The sequence below is a fragment of the Pseudophryne corroboree genome, chromosome 2 (genome assembly GCF_028390025.1).
Source record: "Pseudophryne corroboree isolate aPseCor3 chromosome 2, aPseCor3.hap2, whole genome shotgun sequence".
Classification (NCBI taxonomy): Eukaryota; Metazoa; Chordata; class Amphibia; order Anura; family Myobatrachidae; genus Pseudophryne; species Pseudophryne corroboree.
In genome coordinates this window covers 227,964,390-227,981,858 of record NC_086445.1, presented here as the reverse complement: position 1 = coordinate 227,981,858, position 17,469 = coordinate 227,964,390, and the positions used below count along the sequence as shown (strand labels likewise).

Genomic DNA, 17,469 nt, shown 5'->3' with positions numbered 1-17,469 from the left:
GTATCTGTATTGTGCGTGTGTGTCAGTCAGTAATATCTATCAGTAAGTGGTGTCTGTGTCAGTAAGTTTTGTGTTGTGCGTGTGTGTGTGTGTGTGTGTGTGTGTGTTAGTAAGTAGTGTCTGTCAGTAAGTGGGGATTGTGTCAGAAAGATTTGTGTTGTGTGTGTGTGTGTCAGTAATTAGTGTCTGTCAGTAAGTGGTGACTGTGTCACTCACATGGCACAGGCCACACACCCTTTTTAGACCACACCCACACCACACTGATCACACCCCCACATCACTAGTCACACCACTGCAGCGCTTGTCACACCTCCTGCCGAGGCACACTATAGGCCAGTAGTTCCCAAACTGTGTGCCGTGGCACCCTGGGGTGCCGCGGGACACTTGCAGGGGTGCCTCGGGTTGGTGGTCCAGGACCTATTCAAAATATTTATTATCCATGTAATAGGAAAAACTAGTACTTGTGGCTGTCAGTCATAAAATATGTGTACAAACAGAAGCAAATCTTGTCCCTCACCACATAACTGAACCTAAGTATGACATATAAACATAATTTACTTAATTTTATATTTTTTATAAATTTCCCAATTAAAAACTTTTGGACTAGGGGTGCAGTGATAAAAATTCTGATACTCTAGGGCGCCGTGATTAAAAAAAGTTTGGGAACCACTGCTATAGGCCCTTCCTAAATTTCAGCTCCAGGCCTATATGTACCTTAATCTGGCACTGTATAAACGTGATTAAGAGTTGACTGCAAGTCTGTGAGTGTCGTGTAATTACATGTGTACACACTGTGCATAATCCGGAACATGCGCATAGAGAAATATGGCGTCTATGTACTAAGCCTTGGCAAGAGATAAAGTGGACAGAGATACAGATGTAGCCATGCTCATCTTGCTGCGATGCGAAATGCTTGCATGGTGTGCCAGGCTGTAACTATTCACAGTCGGCGATCGCCCCATTAATTCCATCAGGAATTAATGGAGTGATGCCTGGCTGCGAATAGTCGTAGCTCGGCATGCCATGTAGCAAGCCGTGTTGCAGCATGCCGCATTGAAGCAAAGATGAGCATGGCTACATCTGTATCTCTGTCCACTTTATCTCTTGCCAAGGCTTAGTACATAGACGCCATATTTCTCTATGCGCATGTTCCGGATTATGCACAGTGTGTACACATGTAATTACACGACATATAAATGGGCAGATTTATCAACGAGTGATATTCTTGTTATCACTCGTTACGAATGATGGCCCTCATTCCGAGTTGTTCGCTCGGTAATTTTCTTCGCATTGCAGCGATTTTCCGCTAATTGCGCATGCGCAATGTTCGCACTGCGACTGCGCCAAGTAAATTTGCTAAGAAGTTTGGTATTTTACTCACGGCATTACGAGGTTTTTTCTTCGTTCTGGTGATCGGAGTGTGATTGACAGGAAGTGGGTGTTTCCGGGCGGAAACTGGCCGTTTTATTGGAGTGTGTGAAAAAACGCTGCCGTTTCTGGGAAAAACGCGGGAGTGGCTGGAGAAACGGGGGAGTGTCTGGGCGAACACTGGGTGTGTTTGTGACGTCAAACCAGGAACGACAAGCACTAAACTGATCGCACTGGAAGAGTAAGTCTCGAGCTACTCAGAAACTGCACAGAGAAGTCTTTTCGCAATATTGCGAATCTTTCGTTCGCAATTTTGCTAAGCTAAGATTCACTCCCAGTAGGCGGCGGCTTAGCGTGTGCAATGCTGCTAAAAGCAGCTTGCGAGCGAACAACTCGGAATGAGGGCCCATAATTGATGCTTCAGCCACTATACTGATAGAGCACATGCTCAGATCTCTGGGAAAATAGCAGGGCAGCCATTTTACCAGTGGTGTTCCTACTGTGCACACGCAAAACTGCGCTGCACCATTTTCCCAGTGATTTCTGAGGCGCTGCGGGACTCCGGAGGGTGTGGGCCCCCCCGGACCCTGGGGGCCCGCGTGCACCACACACACTGCACCCATTATAAATAAGTCTGTGGGCGTGATCACTGTGACTATGGAGTCATAGTACTAAGCCTAGGATTGAGATAAAGTGGACGGAGATAAGGTAGCAGCTAACCAGCTATAACTGCCAGTAACTGCCATATCACAAGCTGTGTTTGAAAAATGACAGGAGCTGATTGGTTGGTACTTAGTATACACACCCCTATTAGTGGCATAGTGGCATCAACACTGGATGCCCAAGCTGATGATGGATACATACAGCCACCATGTGTGTAATACCACTTTCAGACAGAAGCCGGGGGGCTTGGACCATACTTCCCAAGATTTGTAACACGGATTGAACCATAGTTTGTATACCCCTTTCACACTGCACCTAGGTCCCTGGTTATTTCCAGGTCGTTCCCTTTCACACAGAACCAGTGTCTGCACCTATCTGCCGTGCATTTCACTTTAGACACTCCCTTGAGGCTAGCCTCCAGTTTCACAGCCAATCAGCAGCTTTGAAATGCAGGCAACCCGGGTCAGACCCGGGAATAACCCTGGGATGACCAGGGCTGAAGCCCTGCAGTCTGGACCCAGGTAGACGCTTTCACACATAGAAATGACCCGGTTTGAATCGGCTTGCCCAGCAAATTCCTGGGTCAAATTCTCTGTCTGAAAGGGGTTTTTCATTGGGATTTGGTACTGCAGAAAGTGCCAAGTCACATCGTGATAACACTGATCTTTATTGCCTTTTAGAAAAATGTGTATGTTTCACTTGGACTTATTACATACATCTTATACAGCTGTTATCATCTATATTTTATTTGTGCCAAAGCAATGGTTTTTAGATATCCATACTGTCAATATTCAAATTTATTGCAGAAAGCTCATTAGGCACGTGCATGAACAGTTTGTATTAGCTGACCAAGAAGACCTAGGGATGCGGTGTGACCCACTGGCATGTAGAAAATACGTAGTATTTCATGGACTGTATAATGATGTTTTTTTTCAACTCTCCATCAATATTAGTCACCAAACATACCAAACTTTAGGGCCCATTAACAGGGGCTCCGGGCCTACTACCACCCTGAGCAAGAAAATTTAAAAGCCTTCAGCGCGCGCTCCTGGAAAAGTGGGTGTGGCCTCTGGAAAAGTGGGCGTGGCCTCGTAACTTCATATCATCAAACTATAAATATATTTTCACACCCCCTCTTCGCACACAATTAGCAGCCTTACACATAGCCACAGTAGTGTTCCTTACACACAATGTCTCCAGTATAGTGCCAGATACACATAATGTGCAGTGCCAGATAGATATGATATGCCCCACAGCAGTGCCAGCTACACATGACATGCCCCCAAGCAGTGCCAGCTACACATGACATGCACCGCAGTAGTGCCAGCTACACATGACATGCCCCGCAGCAGTGCCAGCTACACATGACATGCACCGCAGCAGTGCCAGCTACACATGACATGCCCCGCAGCAGTGCCAGCTACACATGACATGCCCCGCAGCAGTGCCAGCTACACATGACATGCACCGCAGCAGTGCCAGCTACACATGACATGCCCCGCAGCAGTGCCAGCTACACATGACATACCCCGCAGCAGTGCCAGCTACACATGACATGCTCCGCAGCAGTGCCAGCTACACATGACATGCCCCGCAGCAGTGCCAACTACACATGACATGCCCCGCAGCAGTGCCAGCTACACATGACATGCCCCGCAGCAGTGCCAGCTACACATGACATGCCCCCCAGCAGTGCCAGCTACACATGACATGCCCTGCAGCAGTGCCAGCTACACATGACATGCCCCCCAGCAGTGCCAGCTACACATGACATGCCCCCCAGCAGTGCCAGCTACACATAATAGTGTTCACTTTTTAAGGCAGGGTGCTGATCACAGGGAGGACACATTTTTAAGTTAGGAGGGCAAAATTATGTACATACTGTAATGCTTGTTGGTCCCAAACCTATATGATAAAGCATGGACAGTGCGCGCCGAAGGCGCACAGCAAAAATTAAGAGGAATTACTTTGTGGGGAAGGTACGTGGCCACATAATAGTGGCAATTCGCATTACACCACACAGTAGTGCAGCTAATACATATTGCACCAGGTAGAACCTCCTACACACTTTGCGCCAGGCACAGCACTGTGACAAAAGGCAAGTAAGCCGGCGCTGGCTGTCTTTCCAATAATTAAAACAACTATGGATGATTGAAAAACACTTGTATTTATTAACTGACACTAATTAGTGAATAAAAACATGAATAAAATATAAAATTCACACAATCATATAAAATTAAGGGCATATATGGAGCTGAGAAAAAATTCAAATGTGCTGCTAATGAGTGTCCACTGAGGATCCCGGACTAGAACACTGGACAAAAGTTCCCTGGGGAAGAGAAATGGAATACAGCTGGTTTTACCCGTATATGCGGAGGCTTCCAATTGCTTTTGAAAACAGCAGGCGAGCTGTATCACTTGTATTCAAGCTGGGTCTCTCCGATGAATGCTGTAATTGATATGTCCCACAGAGAACAAATCCAAGGCAGGTGTTCCAAAATAGATTGTCAAAAGTCCATATCTGGATCCTGTGATGAAGTGGAGCACTGGTGATAGTGGTGATGGCAGCTTTTTCACACTTAACGCGTTTCCCTAGGCACGGTCACCTAGCTTCATCAGAAGATGACTTCTGATGAAGCTAGGTGACCGTGCTTAGGGAAACGCGTTAAGTGTGAAAAAGCTGCCATCACCACTATCACCAGTGCTCCACTTCATCACAGGATCCAGATATGGACTTTTGACAATCTATTTTGGAACACCTGCCTTGGATTTGTTCTCTGTGGGACATATCAATTACAGCATTCATCGGAGAGACCCAGCTTGAATACAAGTGATACAGCTCGCCTGCTGTTTTCAAAAGCAATTGGAAGCCTCCGCATATACGGGTAAAACCAGCTGTATTCCATTTCTCTTCCCCAGGGAACTTTTGTCCAGTGTTCTAGTCCGGGATCCTCAGTGGACACTCATTAGCAGCACATTTGAATTTTTTCTCAGCTCCATATATGCCCTTAATTTTATATGATTGTGTGAATTTTATATTTTATTCATGTTTTTATTCACTAATTAGTGTCAGTTAATAAATACAAGTGTTTTTCAATCATCCATAGTTGTTTTAATTATTGGAAAGACAGCCAGCGCCGGCTTACTTGCCTTTTGTTGTAAAAACTCTGTATTGGGACTGACAATCCCTTGCTGGCAGCTGTGACAGCGCGTCTGGAATTGTTCTTCACAGCACTGAGACACATTGAACTAGGGAGAGCACTGAGACACACTGCACCAGGGAGAGCACTGAGACACATTGCCTAGCCACAGACGCCTAGCGGGAACACTACATGACATGCCCCCCAGCAGTGCCAGCTACACGTGACATGCCCCCCAGCAGTGCCAGCTACACGTGACATGCCCCCAGCAGTGCCAGCTACACGTGACATGCCCCCCAGCAGTGCCAGCTACACGTGACATGCCCCCCAGCAGTGCCAGCTACACGTGACATGCCCCCCAGCAGTGCCAGCTACACGTGACATGCCCCCAAGCAGTGCCAGCTACATAAATGGCCAGCCACTGGCCCTCATTCCGAGTTGATCGCTCGCAAGGCGATTTTAGCAGAGTTACACACGCTAAGCCGCCGCCTACTGGGAGTGAATCTTAGCTTCTTAAAATTGCGAACGATGTAATCGCAATATTGCGATTACAAACTACTTAGCAGTTTCAGAGTAGCTTCAGACTTACTCGGCATCTGCGATCAGTTCAGTGCTTGTCGTTCCTGGTTTGACGTCACAAACACACCCAGCGTTCGCACAGACACTCCCCCGTTTCTCCGGCCACTCCTGCGTTTTTTCCGGAAACGGTAGCGTTTTTATCCACACGCCCATAAAACGCAGTGTTTCCGCCCAGTAACACCCATTTCCTGTCAATCACACTACGATCGCCGGAGCGAAGAAAAAGCCGTGAGTAAAAATACTATCTTCATTGTTAAATTACTTGGCGCAGTCGCAGTGCGAATATTGCGCATGCGTACTAAGCGGAATTTCACTGCGATGCGATGAAAATTACCGAGCGAACGACTCGGAATGAGGGCCAGTGCCAGATATGCCCCCACAGTTCAGATACATAAATGCCCAGACAGTGCCAGATACATAAATGTCCCCACAGTGCAGATATGCCTCCAAAGTGCCACATACATAAATTAGTGATGTGCACCGGACATTTTTCGGGTTTTGTGTTTTGGTTTTGGATTCGGTTCCACGGCCGTGTTTTGGATTCGGACGCGTTTTGGCAAAACCTCCCTGAAAATTTTTTGTCGGATTCGGTTGTGTTTTGCATTCGGGTGTTTTCTTACAAAAACCCCTCAAAAACAGCTTAAATCATAGCATTTGGGGGTCATTTTGATCCCATAGTATTATTAACCTCAATAACCATAATTTCCACTCATTTCCAGTCTATTCTGAACACCTCACAATATTATTTTTAGTCCTAAAATTTGCACCGAGGTCGCTGGATGACTAAGCTAAGCGACCCAAGTGGCCGACACAAACACCTGGCCCATCTAGGAGTGGCACTGCAGTGTCAGACCGGATGGCAGATTAAAAAAATAGTCCCCAAACAGCACATGATGCAAAGAAAAAAAGAGGCGCAATGAGGTAGCTGTGTGACTAAGCTAAGCGACCCAAGTGGCCGTCACAAACACCTGGCCCATCTAGGAGTGGCACTGCAGTGTCAGACAGGATGGCACTTCAAAAAATAGTCCCCAAACAGCTCATGATGCAAAGAAAAAAAGAGGCGCAATGAGGTAGCTGTGTGACTAAGCTAAGCGACCCAAGTGGCCGACACAAACACCTGGCCCATCTAGGAGTGGCACTGCAGTGTCAGACAGGATGGCACGTCAAAAAATAGTCCCCAAACAGCACATGATGCAAAGAAAAATGAAAGAAAAAAGAGGTGCAAGATGGAACTTGTCCTTGGGCCCTCCCACCCACCCTTATGTTGTATAAACAGGACATGCACACTTTAACAAACCCATCATTTCAGCGACAGGGTCTGCCACACGACTGTGACTGAAATGACTGGTTGGTTTGGGCCCCCGCCAAAAAAGAAGCAATCAATCTCTCCTTGCACAAACTGGCTCTACAGAGGCAAGATGTCCACCTCCTCCTCATCCTCCTATTCCTCTCCACTTTCACTGTGTACATCCCCCTCCTCACAGATTATTAATTCGTCCCCACTGGAATCCACCATCTCAGGTCCCTGTGTACTTTCTGGAGGCAATTGCTGGTGAATGTCTCCACGGAGGAATTGATTATAATTCATTTTGATGAACATCATATTCTTCACATTTTCTGGAAGTAACCTAGTACGCCGATTGCTGACAAGGTGAGCGGCTGCATTAAACAGTCTTTCGGAGTACACACTGGAGGGGGGGTAACTTAGGTAAAATAAAGCCAGTTTGTGCAAGGGCCTCCAAATTGCCTCTTTTTCCTGCCAGTATACGTACGGACTGTCTGACGTGTCTACTTGGATGTGGTCACTCATATAATCCTCCACCATTCTTTCAATGGTGACAGAATCATATGCAGTGACAGTAGACGACATGTCAGTAATCGTTGGCAGGTCCTTCAGTCCGGACCAGATGTCAGCACTCGCTCCAGACTGCCCTGCATCACAGCCAGCGGTTGGGCTCGGAATTCTTAGCCTTTTCCTCGCAGCCCCAGTTGCGGGAGAATGTGAAGGAGGAGCTGTGGACGGGTCACGTTCCGCTTGACTTGACAATTTTCTCACCAGCAGGTCTTTGGTCCTCTGAAGACTTGTGTCTTGCGGAAAGAGAGATACAACGTAGGTTTTAAATCTAGGATCGAGCACAGTGGCCAAAATGTAGTGCTCTGATTTCAACAGATTGACCACCCGTGAATCCTGGTTAAGCGAATTAAGGGCTCCATCCACAAGTCCCACATGCCTAGCGGAATCGCTCTGTTTTAGCTCCTCCTTCAATCTCTCCAGCTTCTTCTGCAAAAGCCTGATGAGGGGAATGACCTGACTCAGGCTGGCAGTGTCTGAACTGACTTCACGTGTGGCAAGTTCAAAGGGTTGCAGAACCTTGCACAACGGTGAAATCATTCTCCACTGCGCTTGAGTCAGGTGCATTCCCCTCCTTTGCCTATATCGTAGGTAGCTGTATAGGCTTGAATGGCCTTTTGCTGCTCCTCCATCCTCTGAAGCATATAGAGGGTTGAATTCCACCTCGTTACCACCTCTTGCTTCAGATGATGGCAGGGTAGGTTCAGGAGTGTTTGCTGGTGCTCCAGTCTTCGGCACGCGGTGGCTGAATGCCGAAAGTGGCCCGCAATTCTCCGGGCCACAGACAGCATCTCTTGCATGCCCCTGTCATTTTTCAAATAATTCTGCACCACCAAATTCAATGTATGTGTAAAACATGTGACGTGCTGGAATTTGCCCAGAGGTAATGCACGCACAATATTGGTGGCGTTGTCCGATGTCACAAATCCCCAGGAGAGTCCAATTGGGGTAAGCTATTCTGCGATGATGTTCCTCAGTTTCCGTAAGAGGTTGTCAGCTGTGTGCCTCTTATGGAAAGCGGTGATGCAAAGCGTAGCCTGCCTAGGAACGAGTTGGCGTTTGCGAGATGCTGCTACTGGTGCCGCCACTGCTGTTCTTGCTGCGGGAGGCAATACATCTACCCAGTGGGCTGTCACAGTCATATAGTCCTGAGTCTGCCCTGCTCCACTTGTCCACATGTCCATGGTTAAGTGGACATTGGGTACAACTGCATTTTTTAGGACACTGGTGACTCTTTTTCTGACGTCTGTGTACATTTTCGGTGTCGCCTGCCTAAAGAAGTGGAACCTAGATGGTATTTGGTACCGGGGACACAGTACCTCAAGCAATTCTCTAGTTCCCTGTGAATTAACGGTGGATACCGGAAACACGTTTTTCACCACCCAGGCTGCCAAGGCCTGAGTTATCCACTTTGCAGCAGGATGACTGCTGTGATATTTCATCTTCCTCGCAAAGGACTGTTGGACAGTCAATTGCTTACTGGAAGTAGTACAAGTGGTCTTCCGACTTCCCCTCTGGGATGACGATCGACTCCCAGCAGCAACAACAGCAGCGCCAGCAGCAGTAGGCGTTACACTCAAGGATGCATCGGAGGAATCCCAGTCAGGAGAGGACTCGTCAGACTTGCCAGTGACATGGCCTGCAGGACTATTGGCTTTCCTGTCTAAGGAGGAAATTGACACTGAGGGAGTTGGGGGTGTGGTTTGCGTGAGCTTGGTTACAAGAGGAAGGGATTTAGTTGTCAGTGGACTGCTTCCGCTGTCACCCAAAGTTTTTGAACTTGTCAATGACTTCTGATGAATGCGCTCCAGGTGACGTATAAGGGAGGATGTTCCTAGGTGGTTAACGTCCTTACCCCTACTTATTACAGCTTGACAAAGGCAACACACGGCTTGACACCTGTTATCCGCATTTCTGTTAAAATAATTCCACACTGAAGAGGTGATTTTTTTTTGTAATTTGACCAGGCATGTCAATGGCCATATTCGTCCCACGGACAACAGGTGTCTCCCCGGGTGCCTGACTTAAACAAACCACCTCACCATCAGAATCCTCCTTGTCAATTTCCTCCCCAGCGCCAGCAACACCCATATCCTCATCCTGGTGTACTTCAACAGTGACATCTTCAATTTGACTATCAGGAACTGGACTGCGGGTGCTCCTTCCAGCACTTGCAGGGGGCGTGCAAATGGTGTAAGGCGCCACCTCTTCCCGTCCAGTGTTGGGAAGGTCAGGAATCGCAACCGACACAATTGGACTCTCCTTGGTGATTTGTGATTTAGAAGAACGCACAGTTCTTTGCTGTGCTTTTGCCAGCTTAAGTCTTTTCATTTTTCTAGCGAGAGGATGAGTGCTTCCATCCTCGTGTGAATCTGAACCACTAGCCATGAACATAGGACAGGGCCTCAGCCGTTCCTTGCCACTCCGTGTCGTAAATGGCATATTGGCAAGTTTACGCTTCTCATCAAACACTTTTAATTTTGATTTGTGGGTCATTTTACTGAAATTTTGTTTTTTGTATTTTACATGCTCTCTACTATGACATTGGGCGTAGGCCTTGGCAGACGACGTTGATGGCATTTCATCGTCTCGGCCATGACTAGTGGCAGCAGCTTCAGCACGAGGTGGAAGTGGATCTTGATCTTTCCCTATTTTACCCTCCACATTTTTGTTCTCCATTTTTTAATGTGTGGAATTATATGCCAGTAATATATCAATAGCAATGGCCTACTACTATATATACTGCGCACGACAACTAAAATGCACCACAGTTATGGATGGATAGTATACTTGACGACACAGAGGTAGGTAGAGCAGTGGCCTACTGTACCGTACTGCTATATATTATATACTGGCGGTCAGCAAAATTATGCACTGCCCTCCTACTATATATACACCGCACCACTTAAATGCACCACAGGGATGGATGGATAGTATACTTGATGACAGAGAGGTAGGTAGAGCAGTGGCCTACTGTACCGTACTGCTATATATTATATACTGGTGGTCAGCAAAATTATGCACTGTCCTCCTACTATATATACACTGCACCACTTAAATGCACCACAGGGATGGATAGTATACTTGACGACACAGAGGTAAGTAGAGCAGTGGCCTACTGTACCGTACTGCTATATATTATATACTGGTGGTCAGCAACATTATGCACTGTCCTCCTACTATACATACACCGCACAACAACTAAAATGCACCACAGGTATGGATGGATAGTATACTTGACGACACAGAGGTAGGTAGAGCAGTGGCCTACTGTACTGTACTGCTATATATTATATACTGGCAGTCAGCAAAATTATGCACTGTCCTCCTACTATATATACACCGCACCACTTAAATGCACCACAGGGATGTATGGATAGTATACTTGACGACACAGAGGTAGGTAGAGCAGTGGTCTACTGTACCGTACTGCTATATATTATATACTGGTGGTCAGCAAAATTATGCACTGTCCTCCTACTATATATACACTGCACCACTTAAATGCACCACAGGGATGGATGGATAGTATACTTGACGACACAGAGGTAGGAAGAGCAGTGGCCTACTGTACCGTACTGCTATATATTATATACTGGTGGTCAGCAAAATTATGCACTGTCCTCCTACTATATATACACTGCACCACTTAAATGCACCACAGGGATGGATGGATAGTATACTTGACGACACAGAGGTAGGAAGAGCAGTGGCCTACTGTACCGTACTGCTATATATTATATACTGGTGGTCAGCAAAATTATGCACTGTCCTCCTACTATATATACACCGCACAACAACTAAAATGCACCACAAGTATGGATGGATAGTATACTTGACGACACAGAGGTAGGTAGAGCAGTGGCCTACTGTACTGTACTGCTATACATTATATACTGGCGGTCAGCAAAATTATGCACTGTCCTCCTACTATATATACACTGCACCACTTAAATGCACCACAGGGATGGATGGATAGTATACTTGACGACACAGAGGTAGGTAGAGCAGTGGCCTACTGTACCATACTGCTATATATTATATACTGGTGGTCAGCAAAATTATGCACTGTCCTCCTACTATATATACACTGCACCACTTAAATGCACCACAGGGATGTATGGATAGTATACTTGACGACACAGAGGTAGGTAGAGCAGTGGCCTACTGTACTGTACTGCTATATATTATATACTGGTGGTCAGCAAAATTATGCACTGTCCTCCTACTATATATACACCGCACCACTTAAATGCACCACAGGGTTGGATGGATAGTATACTTGACGACACAGAGGTAGGTAGAGCAGTGGCCTACTGTACCGTACTGCTATATATTATATACTGGTGGTCAGCAAAATTATGCACTGTCCTCCTACTATATATACACTGCACCACTTAAATGCACCACAGGGATGGATGGATAGTATACTTGACGACACAGAGGTAGGTAGAGCAGTGGACTACTGTACCATACTGCTATACTGGTGGTCACTGGTCAGCAAAATTCTGCACTGTCCTGTCCTCCTATACTACAATGCAGCACAGATATGGAGCGTTTTTCAGGCAGAGAACGTAGATATTTTCAGCACACTCCGCACAGATATTTGCAAGCACACTGAACACAGATACTTGCATCACACTGAGCACAGATATTTGCAGCACACTGAACACAACTGAGAGGACGCTGCACGTCCTCTCCCTATCATCTCCAATGCACGAGTGAAAATGGCGGCGACGCGCGGCTCCTCATATAGAATACGAATCTCGCGAGAATACGACAGCGGGATGATGACGTTCAGGCGCGCTCGGGTTAACCGAGCAAGGCGAGAGGATCCGAGTCTGCCTCGGACCCGTGTAAAATGGGTGAAGTTGGGGGGGGTTCGGATTCCAAGGAACCGAACCCGCTCATCACTAACATAAATGCCCCCACAATGCCAGATACATAAATGCCCCCACAGTGCCAGATACATAAGTGCCCCCACAGTGCTGATATGCCTCCACAGTGCCATATACATAAGTGCCCCCACAGTGCCAGATGCATAAATGCCCCCACAGTGCCAGATACATAAATGCCCCCACAGTGCAGATATTCCTCCACAGTGCCAGATACATAAATGCCCCCACAGTGCCAGATGCATAAATGCCCCCACAGTGCCAGATACATAAATGCCCTCAGTGCCAGATGCATAAATGCCCACAGTGCCAGATATGTCCCCACAGTGCCAGATATAAAAATGCCCCCACAGTGCCAGATATGCCCCCAATGCCAGATACACATGTCCCATGCCCCCAGTGCCAGACATGTCCCCAGTGCCAGATATCTCCCCCCCTCCCTCACCTGCCCCCGTGCTGCTCACCGGTCACCGCGTCTGTTGCTGAGGCTGCTGCTCGGTGCTGCTCTTTGACTGATGGCAGGGAGGAGAGCGCAGCGTGCGCCTCTCCTAGGAGCCCTCAATCTCCGGCGGCTGCGGCGGTGTACAGGTTCAACTAGGCGCCGGTCCGCAAGCCAATCAAAGCTCGCGGTCCGGCAGCCAATCAGCCTCAGCTGCCGGACCGCGAGCTCTGGTTGGCTCACAGGCCGGAGGGAGGGGAGCGGACTGCAGCTGTAGCGACGGCTCCAGGCTCCAATATGGCGGCCAGAGCTAGCAGCGCCCATAAAGTGCGGCACCCTGTTCGGCCGCTCTATTGGAACATGCCTGGAGCCGGCCCTGCCCATTAATCAACATGTTTTAGCTATTTAAAACTCGTTCCATTTCATAAATGATGCTCCAGCCAATCAGCTCCTGTCATTTTTCAAACACATGACAGAAGCTGATTGGCTAGAGCACTATTTATAATATGCACCGAGTTGTAAATAGCTTAAGGGCCCTACACACTGGCCGATTTTTTGAAAGATATGAACGATCTCGTTCATAAATGAACGAGAACTCGTTCATATCTTTCAGTGTGGAGACTCCTGCGATGAACGATGCGCGGCCCCGCGCTCGTTCATCGCTGGTCTCCCGTCGGCTGTGCATGCAGGCCAATATGGACGATCTCGTCCATATTTGCCTGCACTTCAATGCAGCCGCGTGACGGGGGGAGTGAAGAAACTTCACTCCCCCCGTCACTGCCCCCCCGCCGCCGGGTCGCTCGTCGGCCGTATCCGCCGTCGGGCAGCTCGGCGGCGGGTCGGCCAGTGAGTAGGGCCCATAAAACTCATTGATAAATGGACCACTTTATGTGGGCAGTCCAACACTTACTACACAAGATCAAAGTATTCAGATAATTACTTTGGAGGCCTTTTCAAACATCCGAGAAATAAAGAACTGATGATCACAGATCTGTTATAATATATTTATTAAATACATTTTTTATATAGTGCTCACATATTACGCAGTGATTTACAGGGATTATTTAGTCACCCACATCAGTCCCTGCCCCAATGGAGCTTACAGTCTAAATTACCTAACACATAGACTCAAGGGTTAATTTTGCCTGACCAATTAACCTATCAATATGTTATTTGGTCTGGAGGAAGCCAGCCCAAACATGAGAACATACACACTCCCGACAAATGCCACACATGCAAATCAAACCCATGACTCCAGTGTTGTAAGATGACACTGCTAACCACTTTGCACCTGTGCTGCCATATTGTTGTATAACATGTCACTTAGGTGTATTAGCAATACATATAGAAAAATACAGCTGACAATGCTGCTGGCGGTATTAGAATGTGCCGTAAGGTCTAAGTGTAGCTGTTTATTGGGTTCAAAGAAGTGTGTGTTGTGTGTTAAAGCAGTTCTTATATTCTAGGACTCTTAGAGAATAAAGTATCAGGAAGCCTTATAAACATTTATTGGCAGAAGATTCCAGTAATGAAGGGGTAAAGCTGTAAATAATATGAGGGACAACCTGTTGGAACACAGCGATCTCTCTGTTCCTCACTTCAGCAGGAAGCTTTCGTCTCGTTTCTCATCTGCTGCTCCTCAGCATTGGAATACAATTAGGCTTTACCAGCAAGCTGATGCGTGCTCATCTGGTACCCCCTCCTCCTCCGCTAGTAAAAGATTGTGCAGCCTTCCTCATACATTTTAATGCCTAGCCAAGGATCACATTTTATTTGAAACATGAAAACTAGGGCTCTGGAATGGAAGAAGAGGAGGCGTTGTGAAAGTTAAATACAGGCAAGGCCAAGGCATAATCAAGGACAATACTTGTAGCTGAGTCTCTGTATGTTGGGGAAGCTCTATAAGCACAAAGGGAATAAAAGTTTGAAGTTTGTGCTGTGCTGATTCCAGGGACTGAGCTGTGGGGAATTGACAGAAGCATATATAAAATCTCCACATCAGAAGGTGAGCACTATCAAACTCAAATCATTTTTTTTTTTCTTCCTTCTTAACAAAGTCAATCAACTAAATGAGAAATGTGTGGTTCTGCGGGGATTAGAAGGTGGTGGATGGCAGAACAAAAGTTGAAGGGGGGAGAGCAAAAAAAAGAAGAAGGGGGCCTGCAGTTCTAGACTGTAATAAGAGGGAAAACATTTTTACTCTGGTAGCCATAGAGTTAATGGGCTTGAGTTTTGGGCAATGTGACCTTAACAATGAAATTGCTGTAAGTAGCTGAAATTAATATATTAAGTGCTGGGAACAGCGGCGTAACAGGTCAGCAGTGGGTCCTGTGCCAGCCCCGCCCCCTGAGCGCTTGACATTATGATGTCGCACAGAGTTGAGTGCAGCACTGCCCAGAGAATCCTAAGGATACTCTGAGTGACTGTTCAGACTGCAATGTGCATACCCGGACGCTCAGGGTGGCACTGCAGCAGCAATACTGGCTGCAGGGTGCTGTTCCAGGCACCTTGCTAGCCAGAAGCAAGTGCCATGGTCCAGAGATGGTGCCTGTGCCCTGTGAGGCTCGCACACGCCTAGTTACGGCCCTAGCTGGGAATGCAGGACACATTATATTTATGCTGTCCTCCAAGAGGTATTAGGAACTTTCCTTAAAAGTGATCCAATGCAAGAAAGTCATGCTGATCATTGCAACTATTTAGATTCTAAAGTTGATGTCAAACAAGCACTTTAAATGCAAGTTCCAGCTTCCGAAATGTTAGTAATCATAGTGCTCAGTTGCTGTATACTGATATATGGAAGCGTAGAATAGGGGGTGACGAAACTCAGTCGGACCTCAGACAGAACTAAGACATGCAGCGAGAGGGGCGGACCCTTCAGTCTTCACTCACTCCAGGAGCAAAGCGTTCAGCATTCAAAATGGTCATGTGACGCCACTTTCTTTCAGTGACATTTACAATAGAAAATGAAAGCAAACACCTCACTGGCTGGTATGGACAACACCACTTTTCCTTGGCACTCATTTCTAGAAACGACCCTCAATAAATGTGTATGGTTAAAAACCTGCACTCCAATGCTCCACATGTGTAATGTAATAAATGCTATCAGAAAATAAGCAGGCACTTTATATATCTATTTTAGGGCAAAGATAGAGTGGGGTATTTATAACCACAATGGTACCCTCCTCAACCCCCCATCAACTGTACAAATTGGTAATTGGCTCTTACATTCAAAACATACTGTATATGTATTGTCCTGTCCTGTATACTTGTACACTAAAGAACAGAAGTCTTATGTCATACTTGTTTGTAAATGATATCATATACTGTATAGCATGGTATTTGTATTTTCAAAATGCTTGAGCTTACAGGAGCTACTATTTACGAGTTCTAGTTTATGATTCAATGGTTGCCCATTTAATTCATAGACTAGTTTTTACACAACAAAGAGATATTATGAATTACTGTATACTGAGCTATGGTGTTAGGATTTGTGCTAAGGACTGGCATTGCTTACGGCTACTCATAACAGGAAATGAATGTGCCCCTCAGCCATGTATTTCTCAGACATTCACATATGCACATCAGCCTCCTGTTGGAACCAGGGTTGGCTAAATCTTTGATTGATGAAGTATCTGAGTGTTTGCCTCAGTGCCAAGTACAGCAGCAGCACCAGCGCATTCAAAATCCAAAAAGTAGACAGAAAATAAATGGACGGGGGAGTCTGCCAAACTGCTCAGCAACAGTTATCCATCAACATCCCCTGTTGTACTTCTCAGAGAGAATCAAGCTGTTGAGTGTGTGATGGAAAATAAGAAACTGATGTCTATGTCTGTTATCTATATTTAAGGGTGTTTTTATATACTTATTATCTTGAAGGAAAAAACATTTTACAAAAGGAAATAAGGATGATTATAACACTGTGATAAAAACACTATTGTAAACAATACAATGTAAAAGTTTACATAGACAACATGAATGTGTAATATACTGCGATTTCATCTGGAGGGTATGCAAATCATCTATGACTTTGCAGGTCCACTAATGAAGGGTATGGGGCAGTGGTTCCCAAACTTCATTGAATCTAGCCCTAGTGTATCAAAAACATTTTCACGTCACCCCTAGGCAAAAAAAATCTTATTGAGGAATTCAGAAAAAAAATATTAACTTAAGTAAATTGTGTTTAGATGTCATCCTTAGGTTCAATTACATACCTCCCAACATTTATCTTCCATAAAGAGGGACCTGCATGCGTGGCAAAGCCGCGCCCATTTTCATCACTGAGGGGGCATACCCAGCTCTCATTGAGCTGCTGGCATGCCATCTCTACCTCTGTCTCCTGTGAATAGACTCATTGCGCATGCGCACAGCGTCTATTCAGGGCTGCAGTTTTCTCCAATTTATAAAGTTTTGAAAAGCTTAGATCAAGGTGGGTACACACTGGTAGATATATCTGCAGATCAATTGATTGGCAGATATATCTATGGACGGATTGAGCATACACACTGCCCGATCCATCGGGGACTGACCTCATGA

The 17,469-nt window shown here is 46.4% G+C and overlaps 1 protein-coding gene across 2 annotated transcripts in view; it reads left to right on the top strand.

Annotated features, from left to right (window-relative positions):
- NXPH4 (neurexophilin 4) overlaps nucleotides 1–17,469 on the top strand; it is a 436,473-nt gene that overhangs the window by 395,812 nt on the left and 23,192 nt on the right. The window contains exon 1 of one of the 2 annotated variants that reach the window (XM_063952426.1): nucleotides 14,581–14,941. The exons of the other annotated variant lie outside the window; for it this stretch is intronic. The gene's annotated coding sequence lies outside the window, so the exon portion shown is untranslated. Of the gene's footprint in view, nucleotides 1–14,580; nucleotides 14,942–17,469 lie in introns of those variants that run through there. 2 annotated transcript variants of the gene reach the window in all.